General features: G+C 55.5%; 1 long non-coding RNA gene across 1 annotated transcript in view; it reads left to right on the top strand.

The window, feature by feature from the left end:
• Window positions 1-6,199, top strand: part of LOC109309252 — a 13,963-nt gene extending 7,764 nt beyond the window's left edge. The window contains exon 3 of the long non-coding RNA XR_002100855.1: window positions 6,018-6,199. This is a non-coding gene — a long non-coding RNA (uncharacterized LOC109309252). The remainder of the gene's footprint in view (window positions 1-6,017) is intronic.
• The last annotated feature ends 3,685 nt before the right edge of the window (window positions 6,200-9,884 follow it).

A 9,884-nucleotide genomic window follows, 5' to 3' on the forward strand; every position in this document is an offset into this window, starting at 1 on the left:
ACACTGAACACCTTCAAGAGCAAATTGGATGCTTATCTTGCTGGGATCCTATGACCCCAGCTGACTTCCTGCCCTTTGGGCGGGGGGCTGGACTCGATGATCTCCCGAGGTCCCTTCCAGCCCTGATGTCTATGAAATCTATGAAATCTTAAGCCCAAGCCCAAACGGAAGATGCCTCCCCTCCTTGCGCCCACAAGTGCAGCGCCAGTGGGCACAGTACCGGTGCAAGCTGTAAACTCGGAAGGGACCGGTGCTATTGCTGTCTCCGCATTTATTCCAGTGCTAGGGAGCTGTGGTTAAAACGCTGCTCTCCTCACTGTGCTACCCTGGCTGTTGCTTTTGCTCTCATAGTGAAGTTCATGCCATGATCTTCACTGCATGGGCAAGGGCAGAGCTTTCAACACTGTCCTGTGGTTTTGAGTGCCCACCATCAAGCCCCTGGCAGAGCTGTGATAGTCACACAGCTGCAGGGGTTTCCACACTTCCTGAAAACCCGGGCTCTTTCAAAGCCTCTGGCTATTCACCCAAAATCACTAGTCAATTCTTAATATCCTGGGCAGTGTCTAGGGGCAGGGTCATCGCACTTGACTGAGATGCTGAGCTATGCCATTATCTGGCCAAAAGGGATTTCTGTCTCCGCTGAGAGCCCACGGGAGGCTTCAGCGCCTGCGCTAAGCAGACAAGACGATCTTGCGTTCAAAGAAGGAACTCTTCTACACAAGAGGGAGCCCAATTCTGTCCTGTTACACCAGTATCACCAATAACTTCTTTCAAGTGGATGGAGTCATGTGAGGATGAAGGGGGGCAGAATCCCAGTAGACTTTTCCTTTCAAATAGCACAACAGGTGCACAGTGTCTGGAGGTCTGTTGGAGATGTGTGAAGGGGAGCTGCTGGTAGGCCAGGGCGGGGAGGGATTTTGGCCCAGGGCCCTGGCAGTGCCTGAGCAGGGATGCCCAGCAGGTGGTTTGGCACTCGGTGCAGCAGGAATCGCGGGGGGGGCCCAAGGCCCCGACCCGCCTCTCCCCACCGCTGCTCCAGCACACACGGTCGCCTGCACTCACCCTCGTCCCAGCCGAGGCGGGATCTGCCGGGATCGGCTCTGGGCTCCAGCGCACAAATCAAGACCCAGTGTCTGCGTACTGGGGAGCCTGGACCACTGCGGGGGTGGGCTCTGGCATGGCAGCGAAACGCTGTGGAGGGAAGAGGCACGGGTCTGGCTGTAACAGGATGGGACGGGACGTGAGGGGCTGCCCTGGGGGCATGAGGCGAGGGTGAAGCTCGCGGCGGGCAGCGGTTTTCGCCGGACCAGAAGTGCACGGGCCTGGCGCTGCGGGTGGGGGGCGGGTGCGGCCCTGCAAGGGTGGGAGCAGAAAGCAGAGCGGGGCGCAGGCAGGGCGCGGAAAGCAGAGCGGGCGGTGGAAGGCGTCACGGCAGCCCTCGGGGAGCACGGACTGCAGCGCGGCAGGAGGGAGCGCGGAGTCTCCCCGGTGTGCGGAGGCAGGACCCTGCCATTGCCCAGCGCTCCCGGTGCTGCTTCCGCCGGTCCTGGAGCGCTGCGGCGGCGGTTCTGGCCTCCTCGGTGGGTCGTGTGGGAGACCGCGTCCCCAGGGCGCCGGACTTTCAGACTCTCTTCTGAGGTGGGTGTTGAAGCTTGAACCGCTGCTCTGCCCCGTGCCCCTTTTCTCTTCGCCTGCTGCCTGGGGATCCTCCCTGTCTCCTCCACGTGATGTGAGGTGGTCTACAGGGGAGCACGTGGGCCCCAAGAAGCACCGTTTGCTTCTGGGCTGATGCTGAAACCTCTCTAGGAAGCACCTTGCAAAGCACCACATTTTCCCTTTTTAAAGAAAAAACCAATGAAAACCTGTCGTTCAGAAAGCACCCGCTGGACATCAATTCAATTCTAGGGGAGAGTTCGGGACCCTTGGGGTAAAACAGTATAATACTGAAAACAGGGCGTTGCCGTGAGGGTGTTATTCACTCCATAGTTACTGTGAAAAACTTTAACCGTACAGAGATGTATCCAATAAGGATGTGTGCGTGTATACCGAGATGCAGACAGTGTGTAATACACACCCTAATTAACCCAGGGGCCCTATTACTGCCTCTCTCTCTATACATGGCGATAGTGATAGGGCCGTTCATCTGTCACCCTTGCCTATAACCCACACCAGCGTCTGTACATGTATCACAGGTGTCGCGTGCGGCCACGCTCGGTGCGAAGACAACCCGGCTCCGCGCTGCCCCCGGCTCCGCGCTCCGAGCGCTGCAGCCCGCGGAGCGGCGCCGCGGCGGGGAAAGGAAGCCGCCGCTCGGTGCTGCCCCCTGTGGTCTCGGCCGGGGCAAGGCCGCAGCAGGTGAAGGCTGCGATAGGACCCCCGTGTTCCCGTTGGGCTGTATGAGGAGCGCAGCGATTGGCTGCGAGGGTCGTGCGGGCGGGGTCAGTGAGGCCCGGCGTGCGCCGCGTGCGGTGTCGCGGTGCCCGCTGCTCCTTCTCAGGTGTGTCGCTGCTAGCAAGGCTTGCACGGAAATGGTCTTCTTGAAAGAGAATGAAATGAAAACCCGTTGTTGCTCGGTAAGAACTGGGAGACATCGCTTCAGTTCTAGTGGACAGCTGGGGATTCCCGGAGTAAAAGAAGTAACGTGTTGAGAACGGGGCGGAGGTGACGGTTGTAGTCATCGCGGGCTGACTCTGAAGAACGTGAACCGGTCGTGGGCCTGGGCCTGAGAGAGATGCAGAAGGGGTGTGTGTACATACCATAGCAATCGCAGTAATCCTGCTACTCTCGCCATCGAAGGGGACGTAGCTGCCGGCATTTACATGTCATTGTTTGCCTCGCAGTGCTTATTAATGCGTTTAGTTTTACATGCATGCTCAGTATGTTGTGCACCCATTAAAGTATTAAAATATGTTTTTGAACCCCCCCCCCCACAAGAAAACGTTTTGGTGTTGCCCTCCTGCCCTTCCAGTTGGGCATAGCAGCGCAGGGATAAAGGCAGAGAAGTGGGCCGCGGGCGACCCCAATAACTGCTATCCTTCTATGCTTCAGCCCCCACACTTTCCAGTGGTCTCCCCCACTCCCAACCCGCACCCCCACCCCCACCGTACCCAGTGGTGTCCCTCACTCCCGACCTGCAGCCCACTGATATACCCAGCCATGCCCAACCCTTAGGACCCCATTTTTCAGTGATGCCCCTCACTACTGACCCACAGCCCCCACTTGTACCCAGCAGTGCCTCTCCCAACCCACAGCCCCGCATTTCTCACTGGCACCCCTCACTCCCAACTCTCAGCCCCACTTGTACCCAGCAGAGACCCCTGCTATTCCAGTCCTGCACTCCTCTCGCACAAACACTCCACTCCTGTCAATGCCCCCTAGGCCCTACCCTCACCTCCCTGTGCCCTGTGGTCTGGACTGCTTCCCCACCACCCCAAAGACACCTCAGTCATGACCTACAGTCCCGTGCTGTTCTTGCCTCAGGCTCTCCTCCTCCCCAATCCCCTCTGCAGCCCCTGCTCTGCCCAGTTCCCAGTCCTGCAAGAGCAATGGGGGGGCCCCTACTACAGCCACGCGTTGGGCATTGCTGCTGAGCCTGTAGCCCGGGATCTTCTGTGTGTGGGATGGGCCTCCTTTCCCTCATGCTCACCGCTCAGGACCACACCACAGCGAGGAGCAGGCAAGGGAGAATCGGCTGCTTTGGTCAACGTACCCAGTGAATTTCTTAATCGTCTGGGCCAGGGTGGATTGATTTAAATCAAGGCAATTTAAATCACCAAGAGAAAACTGTGATTTGAAGTGATCTAAAGATTTCCGCTGATACTTCTTCACATATTTCTTAAACAATGTCACAAATCTGATCACTAAAACATGTTATTTTAAACTCAATACAGCATTTTACAACATCTGTCCTTAAACTTTTTTTTTAATTTTCAAATTTTATTAACTTTAACAGACAAGTCATCACAACACTAAATGTATGCTGTCCTTAAACCTTTTGCAACTAGATCTCATCTTCTCCACTCCCACTGTCATTTTTATTCATAGACTGAAACAGGAATATGAGTTTTTCTGCCCTTCCAGCTTTGAGTGAATAATACCAAACAATGAAAATATTCTCTCGGTGCCTGCAGAGGAAGCTGCTGCTGTGAAAAGTTGGCTTAACACCTGAAGGAACTCTGTTTCAAGGTGCCTGGCTAATGGTTTCCACCAGTTCAGGGGAGTGACTTTGTTCAAAGCATCAGCAGGAAACAGGTACTGTTTAAATGGTTCCCCTCCAGCCCTGAAATGTATTTTGACTGGCATAACTGAGGAGTGATTTTTGAGATGCCCATGCCATGGCAGCAGCCTCTTCAGAAGTTAGGCATCTCCCTTTCTATCTGGGGTTGAGCGTGTTCTCAAAAAAATGAGGCGGAGTTAGTGCTTGATCCATTCGCTTCTTCATTGCCTGCAGTTTAACTTTCTGGTTTTGTATTTCTTTCTTCAGTGTCTCTTAAAGTGCCTTCCAAATTTCGACAGCATCAGCAATGCAGCAGCAATCTCTCTGAAGTCTGTTTAAGGCTATGGATATAGGCTTCAGTGTACTGAGCATATCTTCTACATAACTCTTGAATCCAATGTTAGATACTTTGGATGAGATGCTTCCACCTATTTTATCATGGTTTTCTTCACAAATTTTGATGAGAACAGGCCAGTTCTTAATAAATTGCTCAAAACAATCAACCACAGAATCCCCTCAAACATCTTGAGGGAGAATTAGTTTGGATCCTCCCTCTCTCTTTGGTGAAGCTGGAGCAAAATGGTTGCTACGGAAGCATTTTGCGACTTCAGCAACCTTTTCTTTTATTCCTGGAGAAGTACTTAAGTCTTTGGCTAAAAGATGCATTAAATGGTCACTGCAGCCATATGTTCTTAAGGAGCATCCTTCCATTTCTTCTTCTAAGTATCTTCTCATCTTTGCTGTGTTTGCAGCATCGTCTGTGACAAAACCGTGCACGTGACAGTTGAATTTTTCTTCACAGTTTATTACAGCTTTCGCTGCCACGACTTTTAAATATTCTGCTGTGTGGGCATTTCCCGGTGCATCTCTTGTTTCTGAAAGATATGCACCTCCATCTTCTGTTGTCACACAGGCCCATGTTACTGGAGCATTGTGTACATTGCTCCACCCATCAAGGCTTAAGGTGGCAAATTTCCCCTCAGTATTTCTTGCACACTGTTCAAGTTCCTCCTCATCCACCGTATCTAGCCACCTTCCACCCATGTCTGCTCTACCAAGTGGAGTGCAGCCTGGTTGTAAGCACTCAACCACGTCAATATAGTGCTTATTGTGAACAATGCGAAAAGGAGAAATTGTGACATCAGTGAACCGAGCAATATTTTAATCTACGGTGTCTTGTTGGTATTTGCCGTTCCTTACTACAAAACCATCCACGGTGGTGGATTTACTGGACGATTGAAATCTTTTGCTTGCTACTGGTACTTTGTTTTCTGAAGTGCATTTAGTTGCAGCACGGCTGCTAAAAGTATCAATGGATGACTCTGAAGTTGTTGCAGATAGACAAAGTCTCTTATGCTATAAATGGGATCCTGAAACAAAAATTATTTTTGAATAGTCATTCTTTTATTTTCTTCTTGCTCTATTATTCAGTTAATCATTTACATTTTTTTTAAGCAAGGATGCACATCTGATTCCAAACGACCAAAAAAACAAAGACTGATTGCACTTAGAGTGCATTTAATTTTGGAGTAAGTCCCATTGAACTCACTGGCACTGGCCGATAAGCACTTTTCATTAGGATGTTTCATTCTTTTGCAACTAGGCCCTGCATGTCCTTCTTGCACCGTTTCCACTTGACACGTTTTCCTTTTTTCCTCGGGGAAGGAATTCTTCAAAATATTCCCAGATAGGGTCTCTCTTACACCCAGAAGCCATGACAGTTTTTCTGTGTCAAATGTGTGCAGCAATATAGGAAGCTGTGTGTGTACTACTGAATTAAGTCTCCCCTTCTTCTTTCTAGTCCACTCCACTGTTCCTTTCTACTCTGCCTCTGTCCTTTCTTATACTGTCTCTCTGTTTTGAGACAGTGTCTTAACTAACTCCTCTGCCTTGCTTGGCCCAGCTCCACCGTCACGTAAGCACGAAACAACAACATTCCTATCCAGCCTGTGTCTTTGCACATGTTGCTTTAGTGTGCTGAGAAATAGAAACTGAAAGCCTAGAAGTTTCAAGAAGCAAGAGCTGATAGTTAGGCTGGACAGACAGACTAGAGCTATTTTCATGAGATGAAAAATTGAAATGAGTGCCCATGTTTGATTTGGTAGGTAACTCAATGTGTGTGACTATGACAGCAATTAATTCTAAGCGTAGGTTTAGCATGTTTGTGATGATATTTAATTATAACTGCCTTTTTTAAATGAGAGAAATTTAGTAGTTTATTGATGAATTTTAAATTGCTTTTAAAACCAATTTTAAATTAAAAAATCCATTTTTTAAATTATTGTTAAAAAAACCCAAAACATTGATTTTTAAGCACCCTGGCCTGGGCCTTGTAGATGACATCCATCATGTCAGAGAAGGTGGCAGCTACAGCTGTGTCCACAAGCAGCTGGTGAGCCAGAGTCAGGGCATTGGAAGCATTGATGGGCATCTACGGAGCGGGGGGGGCGTAACATGGCGACACATGAGCAGTCAGTGTGAGCCCAAGAGCCACGGCGCGTGCCCATCGCCAATTGAATTGTGGCACACATGGCCCAGCTCCAAGGACAGACGCTGCAATAACTGTTCCACCTGCCAGCCAGGGGCCATGCTTTCAGACTTCTCCATTGCCCTGGGAAAAAGCAGGGCCCATGACCTCCCTGGCACAGTGCCCACTCACCAACAGGGCAGTGTAGATCACACGGGCGGTGTTGTTGGCGTGCAGGCGCTTGGAGTAGTCACCCTCTTCCCTGCGGCCTGTGTAGTCACAGCACTGTGATGCCTGCTTCTCTGCCGAGGGACCCTGGCTCACGGCCATTGAGGTGAAGGGCTAGCGCAGGCAGGACTGGGAGACTGTGATGCCAGCCAATGAGTGGGGCCACCTGCCGGCAGAGGGGAGAGGCATGTGTGCAGGGAGCAGGTGCCTGGCCACTGGGGCCAGCCTGCACCACTTTGCATGCACGAGTGCCATTTCTAGGCCCTGAGCAGGCCCCTGGCACAAGCCCTTGTTGCCTGATCTCCTTATAGGCTCCTCTGTACTCTCCCTGACCCCTGCCAGATGGGAAGGATCCTCAAGGATCATTCCTTGGCCCTCCTGGAAACCTGCTTCTGGTGCAGGGACATGCTGTCACCATCCTGCTCTAGCCTGCCCTGCCCTCTGCCCTCCCCAGCCAGCTGGATAACTCCTCTCCTTGCTTACTACTGAGATCCCGCAGCAGGAGCCTCTCTCTGTATGTGCCTGATTCCCAGGTACTACAACCAAGGTGCCAGGGAACAGAGCAGTCCATGGACCCAATGCCCTGCGCTCTGGCTCTCGGACAAGCCTGATGGCGAAAGCAGCACAATCTGCCTGTGGCCAAGAGCGAGCAGAATGCAGTGGGTGTGCGCGGTTGCAACCCGACGGCTGGCCCCAAAGCCTCCCCGAAGGGCTGCTCTGTTGTAGCTGACTCCGCTCTGCTCCCCTCACAGCTGCCCTGGCCCTGCAGCCGTCAGCGAGGGCAGCAGGGCCCAGCTGAGAGCCCTTCCCAGCAGCCTCTGCCACTGGCTCTCCTGTGGGGTGGAGCAGAGGACCCGTGCCCACGGCCCAGCTGTGACTCTCATGTCCCGGGGCTCTGCCCTCACATGCGCGGCTGTAAGTGTGATGGCAGGGCCCAGCTCTTGGGTCCCAGTTGCTGCAGGAGGACGTCTGACACCGGCTGCAGTCGGGCACTCTTCCCAGGTGCTGGAACTGGCAGCAGAGCAGAAGGGGCCCCTTGGCAGGGGCCTCACCTGCTGATGAAGGTGCAGTCATGGATGAGGCCTGTCTGCTCATCCTCCACCAGCCCCCGTTGTGGTGCCAGAGGATTTTGTGTGCTCCTGCAGGAACATGGTGCGGAAATGCGTGCGGGGCTATGCTGCTGGTTGTTGGAAGCGGTGTGTTGATTTGGGAACTGTGCGTGGAACAGGGGTGGCTGATTATGTGCAGCGACTTGGGAGCTTTTTGTGGGAAAAAAGTGTGGAAAAATGGTGAGAGCGGTGGAAAACCGGTGGTGTGTGGTCAGTGGGACGGGCGGATCTGGTGGCATTCTTGCGCGGCAAAGGGGGATCTTGCGGCGGGGCCGAGTCTGCCTGGCCGGAGTCGTGGCCCCGGGGCCGGGCGGCTGCAAACGGGGCGCAGCGGGGGGCTCAGGCTCCGCGTCTCCCGTCCGAGCTGCGGCGGGTGCTGGCGGCGCGGAGAAGGGGCGGGGGGCGCCGAGAAGCAGCCCCGTGCGTTCAAAGCTGCCGCGGTGCCTGAGCCAGGCGTTCCCGGACCCGGCGCCGGGAAAGGCCGGGCGAGAGGAGGGGCGGGCCGGGAGCCCGGATTCTCGTGAAAATCCCGTAGTCGGCTCACGTGAAGGGGATCTCGCTCGGGGTCATCTAGGCCAACCCCTGCTCTCCACACAAACCATCCCGCGCGAGGGCTCGTCTCGCCTGCTCCTCCGGCCCCACGACGAGCCCCGCCCCGCCGTGAAGCGCACGGCTCGAGGGCACCGCCCTGCTGCGGGGAAAGCGGGCACCGCGCAGCTGCTCTCCGCTCGCCAGAGGCGCCAGGAAAAGGACCCGGGCCCCGCCCGCAGGACGGCCGACAGCGCACGTGGCTGGCTGGCCGGGGCTCGCCAGTACGCAGATTGGCGGAGGCATTTCCCTCTCCACCAATGAGGAGACGGCAGGAGGAAGACTTGCCCGCCCTGACCGGGGGCGAGAGGACCAAGGGGCTCTGAGGGGGACTGACCCCCTCGGGCTTCCCTATTGGTCCATTGTCAATCGGGGGCGGGCCTCCTGCAGGAATAAAAGGCCGCGTGCGGAAAAAAAAAAAAAAAAAAAGTGGAGCTGGCCAGCCGGGGGGAGCGGTAAGCCCGGAAGCGCCCTGAGGAGCCGGCGCCCGGACGGGGTGAGGCGGAGCTTCCTGCAGCTGCTCTGCCGGAGTAGGGGGCGGGGCAGCACTTGGGCTGCTGTTGCTGGGGACCCACGGCCCTTTCCGGCGGTGTCGGGCTGTGGGGAGTGACTTCCCGAGCCACGTGGGTGCTGCGCGGCTCGTAGTGCTTGTCAAGCACTGGTGACCCGGGGCGCGGGCAGCGGCCGGGCTTGCACGTCTCCGTGCCTTGCCTGAAGGCGCCATTCGGGGGGCGGCGGGCGAGGTCCCGGGGCCTCGGCCGCAGTGCTTCCCATAAGGCGTCCTTCGGGGGGCGGAGCCTCAGGTCCGTAGCCATTTCCGGTGCGCCCGTACGGTGTCATTTGGGGGGCAGCGGGCAGGGCGGGTTTGTCTCTGGCCGCGGTCCCGTCTTAAGGCATCGTTCGGGTGAGCAGCGAGGGGGGCCGGAGGGCCCCCGCGGCCCTCCCTCAAGGTGTCATTTGGGTGAGCAGCGGCAAGGTCCGTAGGCCCCCGCTGTGCTCCCTCAAGGTGTCATTTGGGTGAGCAGCAACAAGGTCCGTAGGCCCCCGCTGTGCTCCCTTAAGGTGCCATTTGGGTCGGCGGCGGGGAAGGTCCGAGCCTCAGGAGTGTCTTCCTTAAGGTGCCTTTCGGGCGGGGCAGCGGGCAAGGTCCGGAGGGCTCTGCCCGCGGCCCCTCCTTAAGGCGGCTTTTGGGGCTGCAGCAGGCAAGGGCCGGGAGGTCTCCGCTGCCTGCTCTCGGGGTCATCTTGCCGAGCTGCGGTGTGGTGCTGCCCTGCTC

The sequence above is a fragment of the Crocodylus porosus genome, unplaced genomic scaffold (assembly GCF_001723895.1).
Source record: "Crocodylus porosus isolate Cpor-Errol unplaced genomic scaffold, CroPor_comp1, whole genome shotgun sequence".
In the NCBI taxonomy this organism is placed as follows: domain Eukaryota; kingdom Metazoa; phylum Chordata; order Crocodylia; family Crocodylidae; genus Crocodylus; species Crocodylus porosus.